This window comes from Crocodylus porosus, unplaced genomic scaffold (assembly GCF_001723895.1).
Source record: "Crocodylus porosus isolate Cpor-Errol unplaced genomic scaffold, CroPor_comp1, whole genome shotgun sequence".
NCBI classification, from domain to species: domain Eukaryota; kingdom Metazoa; phylum Chordata; order Crocodylia; family Crocodylidae; genus Crocodylus; species Crocodylus porosus.
In genome coordinates, this window is record NW_017728886.1 from 134,103,238 (window position 1) to 134,117,531 (window position 14,294).

The 14,294-nt window shown below is 41.7% G+C and overlaps 1 long non-coding RNA gene across 1 annotated transcript; it reads left to right on the forward strand.

The window, feature by feature from the left end:
• The first annotated feature begins 932 nt into the window (after nucleotides 1–932).
• On the forward strand, nucleotides 933–13,979 carry LOC109324537. The gene is made up of 3 exons (XR_002104951.1): nucleotides 933–1,004; nucleotides 3,016–3,024; nucleotides 13,970–13,979. It is a non-coding gene; the product is annotated as an uncharacterized LOC109324537 (long non-coding RNA).
• The last annotated feature ends 315 nt before the right edge of the window (nucleotides 13,980–14,294 follow it).

Genomic DNA, 14,294 nt, shown 5'->3' on the forward strand with positions numbered 1-14,294 from the left:
GGGGCTGTCTGTGAAGGTTTCTAGGCTAAGGGCATGACTGCTCCAAACTCCAAACTAATACTAGAGTCATCATGATGGAAAGTGACCAGTGGCATACCTCAGGGTTCAGTACTCAGACCAGTGCTTTTCAACATGTTCATCATTTTTTTTGGATTTGGCTATTAAAAGCGAACTGGCTAAGTTCACTGATGAGACCAAACTAAGGGGGAGCGTGGTCACGCTTGCACACAGGCTGGCAATATAGGCCAACCTGGACAGGCTCACAAGGTGGGCGTATCTCAACTTGATTTTGTTTAATATGGAGAAATGTAAGGTGCTCCATCTGGGAAGAAATAATCCACAACATACTTACAGGCTCGGCAGCGCTACACTTGCCAGCATCACAGCTGAACAAGACCTGGGTGTCATGATGGACAACAAAATGAACATGAGCCATCAATGCAATGTTGTAGCTGGCAGAGCTAATCAAACACTGGCATGCATCCACCGAGGCATCTCGGGCAAAGCTAAGGATGTTATCTTCCCACTCTATTCAGCCTCGGTGAGACTGCAGGTAGAGTACTGTATCCAGTTCTGGATACTGCATTTCAGGAAGCATGTGGAGAAACTCGAGAGAGTCCAAAGGAGGGCCACACACATGATTAGAAGCTTGGAGACCAGGTCATATGAGGAGAGGATGAAAGACTCGGGACTGTTCAGTCCAGAGAAGAGAATACTCAGAGGGGAGTTGGTGGCAGCCTATACGTATATCAGGGGCATACGTCAGGGGAGGACAAGAAACAATGGGCACAAACTCACTGAAGATCACTTTAGGAGTCAAGTGCCCAGGGTTTGGAACAGGCTTCTCCCAGAATTGATACAGTTACCCACCTTGCTGATCTTCAAAAAGTGTCTTGGGAACCCTTTTCCGGGGTCATCTGATCCCAACAATCTTTCTGCCCAAGTACAGAGAGGCTGGACCCAATGATCTGTAAGGTCTCTTCCAGCACCTAAAATCTATGAAAGTAATACCAATCAACACTGTTATGGCTCACAGTGCAAGATGTAACAAGGCTCTCAATGTCTCACTCTGTAGCAGCTCATCCCTATTCCAGTCCTGGATCCCAGTAGCACTATTATCTTGCCCGTCTGGTTGTGCATCCTTGGCTACTGACCTTTAGACTGACCTGAAGTATGAACATGGATATAATTTGAGATTAGAGGTGTGACTCTGATTACCTAGTTTTGACCCCTTTGGCATAGCCTTCACTGTAGATCTGGATTCCCTCACAGGCTTAGGTACTTGGCTAACCCGAACCTCCAGTACATTGCTTATGCCCCATCCTTACAGTGGTAGGCCTAACTGCAGGGTGGTTTTAAAAGTTGTGATGATAAAGTATCTCTTGGTTAATAGGATGCTGTTTACTGAAATGCTTTTTTATCTCCACTTTTGAATGTTATAGGGCCATAAATAGGAAGAAAATATCCCTTTTCAGTTTCTTTTTTTTCTGTTAAAAGCAATTTAAAATGTGTCCGTAGGTCAGTAGTTAACTTGCATTTTATTGCCTCTGTATAAATGGTAAATATAGTGCTTAAAACATTATGGACTGCTTAAAGTTTTGAGGCTTTCTCAGATAATAGCTGCTTCTCTGCTTCCCCATTTACTCTCTAATACAGCAGTGCAATAATGTGTCCTATTTGGCTAACTTCCCTTGTCCTGCTATTCAAGAATTTCTTTTTTCTTGGCTATTATAGCTGCCCATAACAGTTGAAGTTCTGAACAATGAAAACATCTGGCAGTGAAGGGAGTGGGGGAGGCTTGGGAGCCCTGAGGAAATATTATTTTTGTATGTGCTAGGCCCTGACTAAGGAATTTAGGGAACCACGAGTGAGACTGAGCTGAGAACTGGGCTTAACAGAAAACTCATTTTAACTCTGTTTTCTAAAAGCTCTATAAATATTTGTGTACTTGCCTCCTCTAACACAAGGAAGCAAACAAAAAACACATAAATTAATCAAGTTTATTCATTTTCTTGGATAGAGAGGGTGCTAATTTAATTTTATTTTTAATTACTTGTGAGGAACTGGTATCACAGTGGAAGTGGCCTTTAATTACCTAAAATGTTCTCTCTTTCCATTGCATTACAGAAATTAAGTCTGTCTTGATGTTTCCCTGGAAGTCTTAAGTAGTTTCATGTTTATGTTGACCTTTTATTCTGTCTGTTAAACTCAGCACATTTCATTTAAACTCTTCCAATCTCCTTTTTTCTGGATCTGTGCTCATATCAATCCCCCCTGCCCTTCCCCCTGAGAGAGTTTTTCACGGGTACTGAAGAATTTTGTTTAAAACATAATTATACTATAATCAGATGCTCTAAAATTCTTTTAAATTTTATTCAGTATATGATTGTAATCAACTTTAATGACCCCTGTCTATAACATTCTTTACATGCCAAGACAGTCTGATGGTGATTATTTGCAAAGACTATGACTAATTTGAACCAAAGATCAGGTGAACTTGAAATAGTTCACTCTACCATGGTCTCAGAAGCAAAGCTAGGGCTAGTACTTGGATGGAAGACCTCTTGGGAAACCTGGGTTTTTTAGGTTCCAAGGAATGAGATGGCTGAACGTCCAGCAAATATTAGATCCATGGAGACTGAATGCGGGGTAGGACTTCATTTGGCTTCATCTCTATTGAGGAATGAAAAAAGCAACCCACATTCACTTTCAAGAGTTTGAAACTTACAAGTCAGGCCTCAATGAACAATTTGAAAATGAGCTTTGGTAGGGTCTGTTTGATTTTGTTTTAAGTAATAAGAACTAAGATTATTTTGTCTTTTGAGTTGCAGACTGTATCTGTGGTGTTCTCAAGATTTTCTTGGTGAGTATGGGGTTAGGAACATATTTTGTGCTGAAATGAAACCTGGAATTCCACATGAACTAAGCTAGTTTTAATTAAGCTAAGCTAGTTGGAATTAAGCCAGTTTTTTAAAGAGAAACATCAAATATCCTAAGTCAATAAAGCTAAGCAAGTAGGAAACTGTGTGAATAGAGGGGTTAGGAAAGTTGACGAGTTGACCACATAGGATGGGCTGACTAGTCTTTTGTTTGTGCATGTAGGGCTGAATTGAGCCATTTACCTCAGCTGCACGTCTGTCTCTCTATCTGTTCTGTGCCCATATCCAGACCCACGTGTAATTGATTTATGGATTTAGATTATAACTCTTTGGGGCAGGGAGTTTCTTTTTAGTACAATCTTCTCTGGTGCCTACCATTCTCTGTTTTTGTATTTGCGACGCAAGCAAATAGTAAGAAACAAGTTTGTGTGGTAGCAAGGAGGAGTTCTAATCTCTGCCATAATCTAGACCACAGATAACCCATGGGTTAACTGCAAAGGGTTAATTTGTGAGCACCAGGCTCCCACCTGGCTGCTACTGTCTGAATAAATCTGGTTTCAACAGAAGTTGAGATCTCTGTGCTCTCCCTTCCTCCTCCAGCTTCCTCTTCCTACCCCCACCCTAGAGGGTGGGATGGGGTGGGGCAGCACTGTTAAACATAACACAGCCTACAGTGCAGTGAGGGAGCCTGTAGCCAGGGAGTTCAGGGTCAGGCAATTACATGTGCATGGTACAGCAGGGGTAGGCTCCGTGGTAGTCCCAGGCAACATATGGCCCCAGGGACTCGCAGATTATGCTGGGGCAGCCTGCATAGCACATGGCCCTGAGCCTCTTAGAATTTGGAGAGCCCTGAACTTGTCCATAATAACAGTGCAAGCAGCAGAGATTCATTTCTTACTGCCAAAATTACTCTGCCAATATATTTCAAGCTCAGAAAGGGGCCAATAGTAGAAGTTAAGAGAATTGATTCTATGGCTATTTATGACTTGGTTTATCTGAAGACTGACAACTAGCATGAGGGATGCACACTTCATAAATATTACTAAAGGCAAAAAAGTTCCCAGCTGCAGCCAATGTCATTGCTGCTGTTGCTGAAATAGACATCTGTCTTCTGGGATCCAAACCAAACCCAGCAATCCAAACAGGTAAAAAAGGCATGTCTCTTTCCTGTGCTGTATGTTCCCATATCCCTGCAGTGGCTAGTTTCTAAAGTGACCATCCTAATCTACTGAAGCAGTATTGGTATTTTTATAGCAGTGGTGGATGTAATATTTGGATCAGTGAAATTATCCCTCTTTGTGTCAGTGATTCATTTATTTCCTTTTTAATGCCAGATAAGCAAGTCAGCAATACCTGGTTAACTCTGAGCCATAGTGTGGGGAAGGCATTGCATGCTCCAGATGAAATATTATAGCCTTGTGGTAAATAGTGAAATGAAAGAAACTCCTACAGCCAGAACAGAATAATTAGATCAATGTATTGAATCAGCACGTTCCTGACTGAATAACCTTTCCAAGTGTTTCAGCATTTGTACTGGCCAGGTGATCTTTGTATTAATGAAAAGTGACTTTAATCCAGGGGAGAATGTTATGCTTTTATGTAATTTGCAAATAATGCAAACCTGTATTTAGCAGCACACCAAAGAACAAGTAAGTCTATTTTTGGATCTCTCACAGCACTGAACAGTGCCAAGCCATCTGTGGTTTGAACATTGGGATTTCAAAACTCAGCTGTGCTGATGGGGAGAGCTTTCTCCTCTACTGACCATCTGTCACAGGTGCTGGAATCAGTATTAATTCTATAGATTAAAACTTCAGTTGGACTGTCATGCTGGTCTATTACTAGGCTTTGGGGGCCTTGTGTCTTTGAATGCCACTATATCTAGTTAAGCCAGCTCTTTGTTTGTGACACTAGGAAATGAGTTCCTGGAACTCCGTTGTGTCCCTGAAAAAGAGAAGGAAAATGTTCCATTAGGTTCTCATTGATTTACAAAGCAGAAACATTTGCAGAAGTCTTGAACAGCTTGTTTGTTCAGTTCAGCAGTAAAGAGAGCTTGGTGATGATTAGTACCACTCATGCCTACATGTGTCATGACAGTAAATACTGCTTATTGAAAAAAAAGTTCACAACAGATAAGGCAAATAGAGCAACATCTAAAAACAACTGTTTACAGAACTTTATTTTAAAACACATAAATAGCAAAGGATCTCATTTGTGTTTATATTATTGGCACTTAAAGAGAATGGAGTTATGCAAATATGTGTGAAATTCTCCTAAGTGTTATTGCTTATCATGGTACAAGTGCTTGCTATTTTAACAAGCTGTCTCTTTAAGACAAGAACTAAGGACTAGATTTTCAAAAGTACTAACCATTAGAGCTGACTGGAGGCATAATGCTTCTGAGTTTCCAGAGTTTTTTATTTCATATTGGAATGTTGAAACTAAAAACTACTGGAAATAAAAAGGTTCAAACTCTTTAAAGTAAAGGTAAGGGTTGGCAGATCGTATCACACCTACACAGATTTGGATTTCTGAATGGTATTATTTCATGTAATTTCTCTCAGCCCTCCTGACACTTCAGAGAAAGCAGCTGGAATTTGGTCTAGGGATTATTGCTGTTGTCATTATTATTATTATTATGCTACATTTAAACTTGTTAAAAGCAAATACAATGTACCACCATATAGTCATTGAGCCAAATGCAGCCCAGGACATATAATCTGTATACAAGATGTATGTGTGAATTTTATCTAGATTTTAGGTATATATATAAGACCTTTCCAAAATGTTCCTTATTGCAGAAGCAAAGCATGTTTGTTAAATTCTTCTCTAAGTTTTATGGCACAAATGAAGATGCATAAAATAATAATTATTTTCTATTTGAAGTTCAATGGCTTTAATTACATATAAATTTACCAGTAAATTAATCTATGGGCCTTGTTGCAAGGTAATTTTGGATAGCTTCTGGAGCTCACAGTACCTGGACTGTTTGCACATTAACACCTGAAAGCACCTTTAAGCACTCGTTAAAAGTGTCAAAGTTGTACCACTCCAGGGCAAGATGTGATCCCTGTTACCCAGATCATGTTACACTAAGGTGTAGCCTCTCTAGACTACAACTTAATGTAAGCATCCTACTAGCGCCCCTTTGCCCCCTCCCACTTTGCCTTCTACCACTGTTTAGTTATAGCCGCAGGCACTGTCTGTTCCAGGGGAGCAGAAAGGAAAAGGTTAACCTGCCTGGCTGTTGCTCCTGCTGTTCTCTTGGTGGGCTCAGCCTGGAGAAGAGCAGCAGCCCAGAAGTGGCAGTGATGACTTGGCAGTAAGGTAACCCTTCCCTACCCTGGGATAAACAGCATGGACAGCCAAAAGTAAGGGGTGGGGAGGACTGGGGGGTAGGGAGGGCAGGGGGCAAGATGGGAATGGGGGTGGGAGGAGAATTTTAACCTTTCAGTCCTCCAGGTCTCTACTGACCTGAAATGTGACTGCTCTAAACTTGAGCTAGCACTGACACCAGTCAACATTTATGTGGCTCATGGTGTAAGGTTTAACAAATATTAGAGGCCACTGCTTCAGGGGAAGCAGTGTTAACTTTTCTCATCCTTGAAACCCATTGTTATGGTCACCTCGACTATTGACAAGGTAGTATGTTATTGCTCGGTTGCCTTTTTGAATGATAATTCACACTCTGAGATACTTGCCATGTTGCCTCTGAAAATGCCTCCAACACACAACTCAGCTTGCATATGGAACCAATTAATTAGTTATGTTGTACACACAAAACTCTTCAGTGTTCTAAAATGCATCCCTAGTGGTGAAGGATGAAGCTGGCTTTGTAGTTATATCCAACTTCTAATTCAAATGAGGCAGAACAAGCATGAAGTGCTGCTGTTATGTCTGGATGAATTTGTAGCTTGTCAGTACAAAGCAGTAGCTCTGAGAGATATGGCCTTTTCCTGCCTCTGTTCACCAATTTGGTGTCTTAACAGTAAAGACCCTTACATTAATTTTACAGCTGACACTATAATAGGGTAGGAGTCAAACCAAATATTGCAAGTTAAAAGTTACTAGAAAAAAGTAAAAGGGATGAAACAAAGAAAAATTGTAAGAGATTAACAGAGAAGGTATCTGTATAGGGTATTAGTGACCAGCTGTGGCTTTCCTACTCTATATTCAAATACATTTCAACATTATCATTTGAAGGCTCATTGACATTATTGTAAATAAGTTCTCTCACCCTTATCTTGGAAACTTTGGCTAGGTACAGAAGTTACACTTAATATATGTTAAGTGTACAGAAAGTGTTTTACAGCCCAGACAGAACAGATGTTTATGGCACATAAAGGGCTTTAAAATGGCAAGTACCATTATAAGTTAACCTTGGGTGAATATGGTATCAGGCAAAATGCTTTACATTAGAACACTTTAACAAACATCTGTATTACATCCCATGCCAAGTTAAAATAGGTTGCATTCCCTCAGCATCCCAGGAGCCCCTTGCTAGGCAGCTTGCTAGCCTCAGCCAGTGCTTATCTGTTCCAGGAAAACATTAGCTCAATCCTGCCCCTGGGCTGTCACAGAGAGGAGACAGAAAGGGCTCTCTCTCCCCACTTAGTGGCTGGTTGTGGGGAGAGGAGCCCCTCTGCCGTGAAGCCCCCCTCTCCCCCCAGATTGCTGGATGGGTTTTTGCAGGGGGCTGGGTCAGATCTGCACAGCAGAGGGGCTCCTCCCCCCATACCAGCTGTACTTGCCTGCACAGCAAAAAACCAGGCTAGAAAGCCCCATACTACAGTTTCTGGCTGCAGCTGTCAGGAGTTTGCAGCAAAGGGCAGGGGTGGGGAAGTGATTTTTCCTGCTGGGCAGAACCTGCTTTCTGCCCTCCCAAGACCTGAGACAGCAAGATGTGGTGGGGTTGGGGGATGTGGCTTATGGTGGGGGAGGTTACCTTCCTCCACCCTTTCAACTCAAGCCTCCCCACAGCTGCAGCCAAAAGCTGCAGAATGAGGCTGCCCAGCCTGGCTTTTTGACATACAAGGAACTGCAGTGGGGAGGGGAGGGTGGAAGGGACTCCCCCCACCATGAGGGCCCCCTCACCTACCAGCTGCTGGCATTGACAGATGCTAACTGGGGGTGGGGGGACTGGGTTGGGGAGAGGGGCAACTGCAGCCTCCTGGGAGGCATGCAGGAGCACCCCCTTTGCTACTGGTCTTGGCTAGTATGGGTTGGCTGCAAGCCCCCAACACTTTATGGCAAATGTCTCTTGGGTTCACTTGTGCTCTAACTTGCACTGCTTTATGTAAAGCATGATAGAGTGCTTCTATGTGGAGCTTTTTGAAAGTGTGTACTTAGCCTTTCTGGTAGTTGTTTTCTGGCATAAATCTACAGATGGATACATTCAAAATAAAATAGAATGTCACATATCCATTTTTTGGCCTTTTTAAAAATATTCTTCATTGTCAAACTTTCTTAGCAGGTTTGAAGCTTGGGCAAAGTATTACTGTTCCTAATAGCTAGCAACAGAAGTTACACATAAACTGGTTTAAGTGATCAGAAATTGGTTTAAACCTGCAACAGAATAGAAGCTCAGTGTACATAAGCCAGTTTCAAAATGGCTGAAATTGGTTTAAAATAAACCTGGATGAATGTAGTATCAGAATTAATGGATTTGGGTCAAACTGGTTTATCTAACTTCTGACCCAGACCGCTTCCTTGTTCACATTAAATCAGAGCCCTCCAGCATTTTGAAGCCCTGGGCTGATCTGACTGCTCCAGAAAGCAGGGCTTGCCCCTCTCCTTTGCTCTGTAGCTGGAACAAGGAGGGGTGGCTGAAAAGGGGTGAGGGGGTAGGTCTGGCTGGGGATGCAATCTAGTCTACAAGGGGGAGGAGCGTGAAGACTACCCCTTGCAGAAGGGGTTAAACACCACTTCCCCTGCTCAAACCTACTGCTGGATGCCACTGTGGACTACCAACCCGGAGGTACCTGGAAGCAGGAAGAGGAAGTGATGAGCAACCCTGTAGAGTGCCACTGTTGTAAGTCTGGACTGCAAATCCCAGAGACCTTGGGGTCAGTAGGAAGAGGAAGTGAACACACAGCCAGAAAGCTGTCATCTAGCACCTTGTAGCTTCTGACCTGCTGCAGGCATGTGGCTGCATTTTCTGAATCAAAGGTAAATGTCTGTTCACTTCTGTTTCAATTTAATCTGTGCATTTTAGACTAACCTGCAAAGACTGAATCAATTCAGCTTCAGGTTTTTTGACTGTCTGTACCTAGAGAATATGTTTCTACTTCAATGTGATTGTTTTCCTGTTGTCTCAGTTAAGAATTGGACTTTATTTTCCCAGATAAATCCATGTGGCCGTTTGTTTGTTTGTTTTTGTGGGGTTTTTTACTTTAAAATGAAATGGTCCACAAGACATGAAAAGCTAATATTATGTTTAAATATATGTGCTTCTCCATATTGGTAGAAATGTTGAGAGAATAAATCTGTCATTTTTTTTTATTAAAAGATTCAACTTTAGGGTGCCTGTAGACATGTAGGATGTTTGCTCTGATAAGTTGTAATTACAGTGTGTTGGAGCTGACTCGATTAATCAAGTCTGCTGGAGCATGCTAATTAGCACACTTCAGCAGTCTCTGCATTTCATGTATTCAGTACCCCCAAGGTCATTTTGAAATGCCAGATACTGAATACATTTGATGCTGCTCGTGCTCCTGAGAGCTGCTGTAGTTAAAGTCCCTGCTGCTGTACCCCAGAGCATGTGTAAAGACACCCTTAGTGGTCAGTAGACTGAAATGTTGAATTCAAGTGTGAGGGGAGTTAAATAATGGGACTTAATTTCTCATGTTGAAAAAATAGAGGTTTTGCATCATATTTCATATATTATACAAATATCATATTTGTCATCTGGGATACCAGCTTACTATTTAATACTACTATTTGGGGGTGTACCTTTAGGGAAGAAGGATATTCATAAATTACACTCTGAAAACATGATGTGTCCATGAAAGTAGCTTTGCTAAGAACTTTCTTACACCTTTTGCAAAATGAGTTCAAGAATGAATACCTTATACTTCATATGCTATTATGCAGTCAGTAGAAGAAATATCTCTCAAGATCTTTGCATTTCTCTTCAAGTGCAACCAAGGTATGCAAAGTAGCACTCAACAGAACATGGACACCTGGGGAGATGAGTTCATTGCAGAGGGAGATTTGGCTTTCTTGGTGAAAGGATGTTCACCTATGGAAATCTTTGCTATAGAAGTTAATTTCTCTCTTCAGCTCCATTAGGTCATAATGCAGAATTTATGCTTTTTGAATACTCTTGTTCTCACCAGTGGCAATGATACTCTCACTTGTCAGCTTTTGTTTTCTGCTTCCTAGGCATATCTACATGAGATGTTTACTGCAGAGCTAATTAATTATCTCTGCAATAGAGGTTAAGCATCTACACATGTGGCCCTATTAGACCACAGAAAACTAAGAAAAGCTGCCCTAGGGCAGCACTTGTCAACACAAGCACTATCCTATGGTGGCATTACTTAATGCACCACAATGCATGTGTAGACACTGACAGGGCTAACCTGGGTCAGCTGCAGGGGCCCCAACCCAGATCAAAGTGCTGCAGTCCTGGGCACAAATGTAAATGCAGCACCTGGGAGCAATGAACACCCTTACAAATTGTGCCAAGAGTTTATTCAATCACATTAATTGCATGTGTAGACATATTCTTCTTGTCCAGAGTAGAAAGACCTGACACTTGACTTCACCCCTGAGGTTCATGATAGAGAATATAGTTTTATTTTGCTGCTTGAGGTTTTATGGCTCAGAGGTACAGTAATTGAATGCAGTTATGTGATAACTCTTTTATTCATGTAAGTTTCTTATTTCACCAAAAAGTAAGTGAACTGGCCTCTATGTATAAAGTTGGTCTTACTTTTCTGGTCTTCAGTTCTCTTTATTTACATCTCAATCATTCTTAGTGTTTAACTGTATTGAGAGAAGTGCAGAATGCTTACATTTTTTACCAGTATCCAGAATCATTCTACTGTTCAATGTTATATATGCACGCCTATTGAGACAGTATTTCCTATTCATTGTTATACTATTTTTCCTAGACTCATTTGTCTACTATGAGTTGCATAAGCCTATGGCTGCTTTTATTCTGTACTTGTAGATCATGCTGACATTTATTGTTCTCCTCTTTGCACTGAGTGTCTTCAACTTTTGTTTTGTTTAGAAATGTCGTAGCTTTTTACTACCTTTTTGCATAACATGGAGTCAGAGCAGTGTTTCAGGTGAACTACATGGAGCTTTGCTATCAATGTGGGGTAGAACTTGGCATCATATACAATTGAGTGTGGTATAAACTACATTTCTTGGAAATCTTCCCAAGGACATACTGTAGGTCATTCATCCTAGGTTGTACAGACATTCAAAAAGCCTGTGGCACAAGTGTCCTAAGGATCACAGTTCACTCAAAGAGCTCTAGATTAGGTTGACACCGAACAGAACACATGTGCTGTTTCATGGCGGGGTGGGGGGGAGGGCAGCTCAGGGCCTGCCTACTATGGTACCACCCTATCCCAGTTGGTTGCATGGTAATGGGTGGGGAACACAGCCCCCCTGCCACGATGGTTTGAGTCCTAGGGAGGCTGGCCCAAGTAAGCACAGCAGGGGGACTCTGTTCCCTTCCCCACACTACCTCAGTTCAAAGCACAGAGAAAAGCCATGTGCATCTCCAAGCTGTAGCCATCAGGAGGCAGGAGTGAAGGGGGGTGCCCCCTGCTGTGTGGCTCTCCTCAGCTTGCTGGCTTAGGTCTTGCAGGATTCTGGCCCAGGCCCATGTGGCAGGGGAGGCTGCATTTCTACTTCCCCACTCACCCTAGTCTCCTGAAGGCTGCAGCTTGGAGCCACACATGGCTTTTCACTGTGTCTGGAACATGGGGCAGGTGGGTGGAGAAGCCAAACCCACCTGCCTCATGGACTCCTCCCTCCACCTTCCCCACCACTTGCTGGTTCAGGTCTTTGTGGGGGGCAGGGATCAGGCTGGGTCCATGTGATGGGGACTTTTTTCCCTTGCCTGCACCCAGTTGCCAGGGCAGTGAAAAGCTGCCTGTAGCTCCAAGCTGCAGCCATCAGGAGGCTGGGGTTGCTGGGGAGGAATGGACTTCTCCTGCTGCATGACACCCTCCCCCCACCTCAGTTTGCTGGCTTGGATCTTGGGGGGACTAGATCAGGCCAGCACAGCAGGGGGCTCTGTCACCCTTTCCTCCCCACCCCCCACCCATGCCTACTCTAGTCTCCAGACTCCTGCAGCGGAGTCATGCATGGCTTTTCCCTGCTCTGGGAACTGGGGGTGGGCAGTACCAAATAGTATATTTCATAGGATTAATTGCATTGGATATAGTAAAAAATGAACACTATTATACTAACATTTTTGAGGAATGAAAATTAAATACAGTTATTGAAGCACTTTCTATCTGGAGAGGAAAATATTTTGAGACACTATTGCCATCTGATTTATAATAAGCATTTGACAAAATGTAAGAGTACAGCACTTGCGCTCACTATACTGTGGAAATCATTTAATAAAATGAAGCATCATTACCACTGAATAATCCGAACTGTTTTCAAATTAGGTGGCCACAGCAACATTTCAAACACTCTTTACCATTTGTTCAGTTTGAGTAGTTTGCTCTGCATTGATGCAACTGCTGTATGAGTGTACCAAACAATTCTTCCATAGCTGAAACATTACCTAATAATTAAGGCTGCAGTTGTACAAAGGGAGATGTGTGATCCCTGATCTCTGGTGAACTAACCGCAGGATCAATTCATTTATCAAAGCTGGATCTTGCCACCCCTGAGTTTTGCCATGAAAGCAGAAACTGATCCTAATTGCTGCACTTGGCTTTTGTGAAAGACATTTAGGTTTGCAGGAGGTGATGTACTGACATTTGATTCCCAGTTCTTTGATTTCTATTGTCTTTTGAATGTTTGTAGAAAATATAACATGAAATGAACTTTAAAATATGTCAGTCTGGTGCCGTTCTTTTTCCTACCTCATCTCGAGCTGTTGAAGAGTAACAGAAGCTATTGTTGGCATATCCATCTCAGCCTAATCTCCATTATGGTTCCATTGCAGTAAATTATAGGCAAATTGGCAGCTCAACTTGTTGAGGTCATCTATGTGCCCCTTGTACAGCATTGGTTTTAACATCAGATGATATCAAGCTTTGGGATAAATGATACATGGTACCTGTTTGATCAGCTCAAATAGTAGAAGCAGATTGTGTCATATTTTATATTCAGCTGTGCCCAAAATGGAGCTTTAATTCTAGTGTGGCATTAGGAGGCCAGCCTGCCATCAGTCTTAATAATGTAACCAATCATAATGTATTGTGGGAAATGATTCAGATGAAACGGCTCCCACAAAACTGGCTCAAGCATGCCTATTATTTTATATATATGAACACAATACAGTAAAGGACTCAGCTGGTTGAGAATCTCTAATCCTACTGCTTACATCTCCCTTGTGGGATTAGGTAGTTTTTCTCATTTTCTGGGACCACTTTTACAAGAATAAAAGTTTTAGTTGGTTCCCTTGTGAATTGTTCATGACTTGATATAGCTACATTTTGCTGCTGGCATTTTGTCTGAAGAAAGAGACAGATACATTAACTCACTTAAGTAAAAATGTTGGCAATTAAATAGTCCAAAGGATGCTTTCCAAAGTAAGGTGGTTTAGAACTAGTAGAAAGGTCATAGTGAAATTTCTGTGTGTATAAGCCCAGAATTTAGTTTTGCATAATTTTCATTTTATCAGAAGGTTGTTTTTCATGAAAGCTTGAAGAAGCAATATTTTTTAGATCAGCCCATGAAATCCACTTCTAGCCTGAATGTTTTCAATATTAATATTATCAGAAATCTCAGCCAACAGTGGGAGAGCTGTTTAAAAATCATATTTGTAAATTTTGAAAAAAACCTAGAGCAGAGAAAGAGGTGCATTTTTCTTTTCTTAGTGGACCAAAGAGAAATATTTAAACATGCAGAAATTTGTCTGTATAATTTGTAACAAATTTACATAGACAATTCTTGGTAGTTTGTAGTGTCTCTCACTAGCACACTCGTATATCAATATTATGTCAAAGGGAAGCAGTGAGTGTCTGGTAACTATAGTTCCATGAGTTCAAATGCTAAATTTCAAGAGGGGGCAAGCAAGAAAAAGAAGTTGCCACTAAGAGCCTGGTAATCTCCTATAATGAACTAATCTTAAATAATGGGAATAGTGGAAATTCGGGAGTCTTAAACTTGCACAGTTGTCCTCTCTCAATGAAAGGTTTTCTTCACTGTAAAGAAGCTTTGCAAGGATAATAAGCACATTTAACTGCATCTTGCTTTTGGCAAAGTACA